The sequence below is a fragment of the Penaeus japonicus genome, unplaced genomic scaffold (genome assembly GCF_977035675.1).
Source record: "Penaeus japonicus unplaced genomic scaffold, GWHDUDI00000001_assembly GWHDUDI00000004, whole genome shotgun sequence".
In the NCBI taxonomy this organism is placed as follows: Eukaryota; Metazoa; Arthropoda; class Malacostraca; order Decapoda; family Penaeidae; genus Penaeus; species Penaeus japonicus.
In genome coordinates, this window is record NW_028234406.1 from 8,182,173 (window position 1) to 8,189,672 (window position 7,500).

Consider the following 7,500-nt stretch of genomic DNA (forward strand, 5'->3'; position numbering starts at 1 on the left):
CTCCTTCTCCTTCTCCTTCTCCTCCTCCTCCTCCTCCTCCTCCTCCATCTTTCTTCACCACCTCCCTCGATTTGTTGTAACCCTACGTTCGCATTGGATGGAGTACGTTTAGTGCACACACTATCTATCTTCTTCCACTTTTATCAGCCACAAGAAAACTGTTCAAAGGTTAATGGTCACCTCTACCCCCCACCGCACCCCCATACACTTCCCCATCGATCCCCCCTCACTCACCCATACCTCACCTCCCCCCTACACCCACGGACGGATGTGGTATTCAGTTGTGTGCAATTGCGTCTTCGTTATACGCGTCGAACAGCAGCCGGAGCACTGTCGAGACGGAGGGGAAAAAATGAAGAAACTAAGCTACGCAGTTTGATACAGGGTGTGGCCCATGATCGGCCGATGCTACACCGGTACCGGTTAGGGCCTGCGTTGCTACATAGTGGGAAAGGGTAACCATCCTCGCAAGTAGTTTATGCAAGTAGCAAGTAGGCCTAGCGTCTCTCTATATACAGCGAGGGCGAGGTGTAGTCCTAGTCATTCTAGCCGGCTATCGATCCGATCAAACCGTATGGCACTGTAGCATAGATTGTCAATTTACTTTTTCCTCGACGCTGCATTCTTCCAAATCCAAAATACAAGGCAAGGAAATACAATTGTAGATAACGGTGATGTCCAAGGATGAGTAACAGTAATGCAAACGGCCACTGACTGTTCCTCGGCTTTGCAAGGAGAGTGGGAATAGCGGCGTAAGATGTTTGCCTCTGAAACGGTTATTAGAAAGTTCGAAACACCTGCCATGATGATATAGGCAGTCGTGTTTTGTTGTTTTAGTTGTTTTCAACATGTTCTTCCTCCGTAAATTCAGTCCCACACCCTCTCATGGCCCCTTTGTGGAAGAACCACGCCACCTCCATATAACTAACCTTAAGGCAGCCGGGAAGGTTATTGGGTAGAAGGCCTTGTAGGAAAGGTATTCCGAACTTCCACGATTAATGTGAATTTAACTCCCCTCATCCCCCTTAAGAAAATGTTAAGTAAAAGCATTGCAACGGGATTGATTTGGCCTTAACGGTCCAGGTGGCGAGACGTTGATTGTGCAATAGTCTCAACAGCACAGACGGAGCGAAGGGGAGGAGGGAGGGCCAAACGCATATGAAATCATTCTTAACGACTTGTTAATCTTTAATTATTTAGTGTTCGTCTGAGTGGATTAAATCCTTTTTAATATCATCTGACGTGTTGAAATGTACATAATAGATTATCATATATTTATCAGATTGAAACCTTAATCCTTGGCAGTGACGGACAGTCAGATTAGACCCCAAGTAATGAATCCTCGTAGCTAAGAAACCGCTACTAAAAAGGACGTAAGAAAGAAGAAAAGAAAAAGGGGAATAGATGAAAAAGAGGAAAAGAAGAAGAAGAAAAAATAAACATACGAAGCAGAGGGGATAGGACAGGATAATCGAGCACTGGCAAGGTATAGGGGAGGTACCACGACTACCTTGCTTCTTGTTGAATGTGGGTCACCTTGACTTAGGCCTTGACGACGATCTCCCACTGCTAAAGGAATCGGATGTAAAAAAAAAGGATAATAAAGAGAAAACTGAATAAAAAATATTGGTAAACAAAAAGTTTGAGAGATATCTAGCCAGAGGTTAAAAGTTGCATGGAAATTTCCGAGCTTTTTTTTGTTGTTGTTTTTTTTTGCTTGATCGATGCACACGTGATAGCTATATATCACTGATATTGTAACGTGGAGGAAAAAAAGTTATTTCATGTTTAGTAATTAAAAGAAAGATAAAGCGATCAAGAGATAAGTTGATATTGATTTATGAAGATGTGTCGTTCCATTTTCTGTAATGCCATAATGATTAAAGGACGTTTTGTTGTATTAATAAATTAAATCATTAAGTTGTTTATTGAGTAATTAATAATCTCATAAAAATGATAAAATGATGAATGATCTCTCTCTCTATTTTTTCTCTTTATATATTTCTCTTTATCTCTCTCTCTCTCTCCTCTTCTCTCTCTCTCTCCTCCTCCCTCCCTCTCTCTCTCTCTCTCTCCCCTCCCCCTCCCTCCCTCCCTCTCTCTCTCCCTCTCCCTCTCTCTCCTCCCCCCTCTCTCTCTCTCCCTCCCCCCTCCCCTCCCTCTCCCACCCCCCTCCTCCTCTCTCCCTACCCCCTCTTCTCCTCCCTCTCCCTCCTGCCCTGAAAAACGAATGAATGGCCACCCGCATGGCACGCCGGCCTGTTCAAGCACGTTATCTCAAGTGAAACCTCACCCCGAACCATTCTTTATCGCCCATACTTATATCCCATATATCCATGCTGAAAGAACGACACGGACATGCGACACCATCTCTCTCACTCTCTCCTGACCTCTCTTTTCCACAGTTTCTGTGACTTTTTTTCTGTCCATTTTTACGTCCGTTTTGTTTTCTTTTCTTTTTTTAAATGTCGTTTTTTTTTGTCGATTTGTTATTTTGTGGTATAATTTATCGATTTTTTTTCGTAACACGTGTTATGAAATTGTTTTGTCGTAAATGTCAATTACTTTTACTTTATATATATATATATATTTTTTTTTTCAATAGTAATGACAATATCGAAACGAATGTTGGTAGTTGTTCGAAGGCTAAAATGTCGTTTCAATTATAAAAAAAAATCTTTATAAACGCGCCACACCGCAAGCTTTAAACTAAGACTTCCTCTTCCTTATTTTAGAATAAATTCGAGGTTTTTCGAGGTTCAGTATGAGTTTTTTTCTTTTCTTTTTTTGTTCTCTCTCTCTCTCTCTCTCTCTCTCTCTCTCTCTCTCTCTCTCTCTCTCTCTCTCTCTCTCTCTCTCTCTCTCTCACTCACTTTCTCTCCCTCCCCCCTCCTTACCCCCCCTTCTCTCTCTCTCTCTCTCTCTCTCTCTCTCTCTCTCTCTCTCTCTCTCTCTCTCTCTCTCTCTCTCTCTCTCTCTCTCTCTCTCTCTCTCCCTCTCTCTCCTCCTCCTTCTCTCCCCCTCCTCTCTCTCTCTCTCTCTCTCTCCCCCCTCTCTCTCCTCTCTCTCTCTCCCCCTCCTCTCTCTCTCCTCTCTCTCTCTCTCCCCTCCTCTCTCTCTCTTCTCTCTTCTCTCTTCTCTCTCTCTCTCTCTCTCTCTCTCTCTCTCTCTCTCTCTCTCTCTCTCTCTCTCTCTCTCTCTCTCTCTCTCTCTCTCCTCTCAAAGTAAAGACCGGTGGCCTCATCATAAATGTCATGGTGGATAAGAAGAACTCTCTGGAAGACAAGAAGTAATTGTTTACGCAAGAGTGTTGAGAGACAGAGGCAGAGAAACAGAGAAAAGGAAGGATAGTAAGAACAGAAGAAGGATGAGAGAAAGATGGTGAGAAATGAAGAGGTAGATACAGCTAAATGGGGCAGGTAGAAAAAAACCCTGAAATGTTTGATGTACAGGGGGGGGGGGGGATGATACCTATCATTGATGTTCATATCCCCTCTCCTCCCTGTTCTCTCTCTCTTCTCCTGGAACATGAATAATTAGCAGTGGAGATAACATTCCCTCGGAGAACTCAAGGTCAGATTAAACCACGTAAAGTTGAGGTAAATCACAAAAAAAAATGTTTTTGCGTCATGTCTTGGAAGGAGTTGAGTTTAGGGACGTTCATTTTCGCCCTGCAGTTGTCATATCACGATTCTTTTGTTATTATTTTTTTTAATGACTAAGATCTATTTACTACATTATGATAGTAATACCGTCATTAAACCCTCAAGAATTTCGTTATCGTATCTTTATTTGAGCCATAAACTACCTCTCCCCCTCCCCCTTCCCCCTAACAGTCTAACGAGTTTACACCTAAAGACCATTATGGGATTTTTAGTTCTGTTGTCAAGGGCTTTTGGTGAGAGGATCATGAGTATAAGAGGAACTTTTTTTTCGTTTAAGGGATTTCTATTTAATGAAAAATAGCTATACAAGGCATATTAATGGCATTTTTTGAGGGTGAGGATGGGATAGTCTCGGAACTCTTTCTAAAAAAAAAAGAAAAGAAATGAGCACAGGAAGAACGGGAACTAAATTAACTATCGGAGACGGGAAGCGACAGCCGTGATTTACCCGTCTGGCCAAGCAACGTCCCATTAGAGGAGCCGAAGTTAGCAGGTCACGAGATCGAGGTTAGTGCCAAACTTGGCCGCCCGGAGACTGCGATGCCAGTCATCTTACGGCGGCGCTAAGGCCAACTGCCGAAGCCGACCTTATCGCTTACTGGGGAGAGGAAGAACGGAATAACTGCTGGCTGAAGGACCTTGTGTCCCCTTTACACTCCTACAACTCCCCCTCCCTCCCTTCTCTTTCTCGCCCTTCCCTGACACTATGGCAACCTGCGCCGGTCACTTCCGGCAACAGCGCGCTTGGATATTTACTTCCTGGAACAGCTAAGGAATATGCTCTCTCTCTCTCTCTCTCTCTCTCTCTCTCTCTCTCTCTCTCTCTCTCTCTCTCTCTCTCTCTCTCTCTCTCTCTCTCTCTCTCTCTCTCTCTCTCTCTCTCTGTCTCTCTCTCTCTCTCTCTCCTCTTCTTCCGATTAATGAGTGTTGGAAGCACTTGCACACTCGAAAGCAAATTACGTAAAATGGTTAGAGATCAGAGAGCCCAAGGTATCCATAAGGAGGGGTAGGGGGAGAGGGGAGGAAGGAGGCGGAAAGAGAACAAAGAGGGAGGGGGGGGGGATTTTGGTTACTCAAGGATGCGTGTTTACACCTTAAATGTCACCGTCTTTCGTCCAAAAGGATTTTTCTTTTCCTTTTCCTTGAGCGGGTGTGAGAGTATTTTATTAGGATTAATATCAGTGTTTATACTTTTGAATTTCGTACTTTGTTCTTGATAGAAGTAGAAGGGGAATATCCGACCCCCTTTTCAGAATTCCCCCCCTCTCCCCCCCATCCCCCACCCCTCTACTCGCTCCTCCTCCCATCCTCTTCCTTCCTCCCTCCCTCTACCCCCCTCCTCCCATTCTCTCTCTTCCTCCCCCTTCCATAATTTCCCTCCCTTTTTCCGACCTGTATGTTCTTGCTACTGTGATTATTTCATATCTACCCCCTACCCCCATCCCCCCTTCATCCTCTACACTATCCGCCCAAGACCAGCCCCCCACCCCTCCACCCCCTCCTCCATGTCCAACTCCTTCATCCCTTCAAGGTCAATTGGTGGACGAACAAAGCGAGAAGGTGGAAGAATCAACCGGTCATCCTCTCATTCACTCACTGTTCCACTATTCACTCACTCACTCACTCATTCACTCACTCACTCACTCACTCACTCACTCACTCACTCACTCTTCCACTATTCTACTATTCACTCACTCACTCACTCACCGCTCACTTGTACAGGTTCTTGATCTCTCACTCATTGACTTATTCACTTGCACTCTTACCCAAAAGCTCATACTCGTTTACTCTGGTTATTTCTCACCACTTGCTCTCTTACATGCTCTCACTCCCGCAGTTATTCATTTACGTGCACACATTTACTCACTTATTCAAGCTCTCACTCGTACACTTATTCAGTTACTCACGTAGAACTAGTGTCATCCTGATTTAGAAAGGGAATTCAGAGAGAGAGAGAGAGAGGAAGGAAAGGAAGGAAAAACGAGAAAATAATATACTCATAGAAAGAGAACACGAACGAGAGTGAGAGTGTAGGAAAGGGTTAGAGGTGAAGGAGGGGGTGGGGGGGCGAAAGGGGGAGGGAGGGAGAGGAGAGGGAAGAGAAGGAGTAAGGAGGGAGGAGGGGGGAAGGTGGAGGGGAGAGGAAAGGGCCGGTTCAAAGGAGGATCAGGATTTCCCAAACCGAAGAATCCGGCTCGTCGTCCCGCCGAACCGCCCCTGGTTCTGGAACTTTCGCTTTCTTCTCCTGGCGGCTATTTGGGAAATGGGATGGGGGGAAGGGGGAGGGGGATAGGATGGGTGAGGTGGTCTTTGTTTATGTTTTCGTAGAGGCCTAGAGGAAGAGTGACCCTGCATTTGTTTGTTTGTATATTTATAACCATCAGTTTTTTTTTCCCTTTAAATATATTTTTCCCCCGCTAACAGTATTCATGTACTGTGATACTTTTATTAATTATGTAATTTATTGTCAACGAAGAAACGCAATGATAGATGAAGCTTGCCAAATTGATAATAAGAATACTGACCTCTTGAATTTTGTAAAGTGAATAGGGAAGGATCTGTCGTTTGCCAACCACACACTGTGATGACGCACCGATGCAGGTGTACTGACACCTGCAGTAATCACTCAGTACCCATTTTCTTTTACAGAAAAGTGGTCATTTGAACCAAATAACTGTTGTGTACAAATTTGGCCTCATTTTTTTTTCATCGAATTAAAACCTATTGAGCGCATATCGGCCTGAGATGACGTATCCACGTATCAGGTTTCCACAAAATGCCATGTATGTCGCTATCAGTCGACCCTGACACATATGGGAACGAGGTCGAGTGATAAACCGAGGCGCAGGCATCAAGCAAGCACTCGATACGTTTACAATTACATCAATTTCGTGTGCTTCTTTAATTAAGGGAAGATTGGCATCCCTCTCCTTTCTCTTCTCTCTTGCTCTGACTCTCTCTCTCTCTCTCTCTCTCTCTCTCTCTCTCTCTCTCTCTCTCTCTCTCTCTCTCTCTCTCTCTCTCTCTCTCTCTCTCTCTCTCTCTCTCTCTTTCGATCTATGTCCCTGCATCTATATCTCGATATACCAATCTTTTTTTGTTATTGCTGATATTACAGTATTTCCCCTACTGTAGAGCATGATTTTAAGTTGTCAGTATCTCTACTTTTTATTGAGCCAAGGCTTGTTATGGTTATCAGGATTACAAATTTTGACTGACACCGCCAATACCGTAGCAGTATATGACATGACTTACAGATTTCTTTATCATCTCTTTATGAAAAATGTAAGATCCTTCTGAAAAGTCTCGGGAATGTCTGGAATGGCACAAGTTTCGAAAAAGAGAGATTCGCCGCCCTTGTTCAACGTTGCACGGTTGCGTTGCGACTGTCGATTTGAACAGGTTTTCTTGGGTGGATGAGCGGGTTTCTTCACAGCCTGTGTTGTCATGGAGTCAGCCAGTGGTGGGGCCAAGTTGGTACCTTACACGGATAGTTTTGCCGGTACCATAGTCGGTTATTTTTGCCAGTACCTTACTTGGGTAGTTATGCTGTTGTCATACTCGGGTAGTTCTGTCGTTATTATACTCGGGTAGTTCTGTCGTTATTATACTCGGGTAGTTATGCCGTTGTCATATTCGGTTATTTTTGCCAGTACCTTACTTGAGTAGTTATGCCGTTATCATATTCGGTTATTTTTGCCAGTACCTTACTTGAGTAGTTATGCCGTTATCATATTCGGGTAGTTATGCCAGTACCTTACTTGGATAGTTATGCCGGTACGTTACTCGGGTAGTTTTCCCGTTACCATGCCCAGGACTTTCGTCAGTACCTTAC

At 44.2% G+C, this 7,500-nt stretch overlaps 1 protein-coding gene across 6 annotated transcripts in view; it reads left to right on the forward strand.

The window, feature by feature from the left end:
• The window catches only part of LOC122259330 (glutamine--fructose-6-phosphate aminotransferase [isomerizing] 2), a 32,348-nt gene that overhangs the window by 7,425 nt on the left and 17,423 nt on the right, over positions 1 to 7,500 (forward strand). The gene's annotated exons all lie outside the window — the stretch shown is intronic.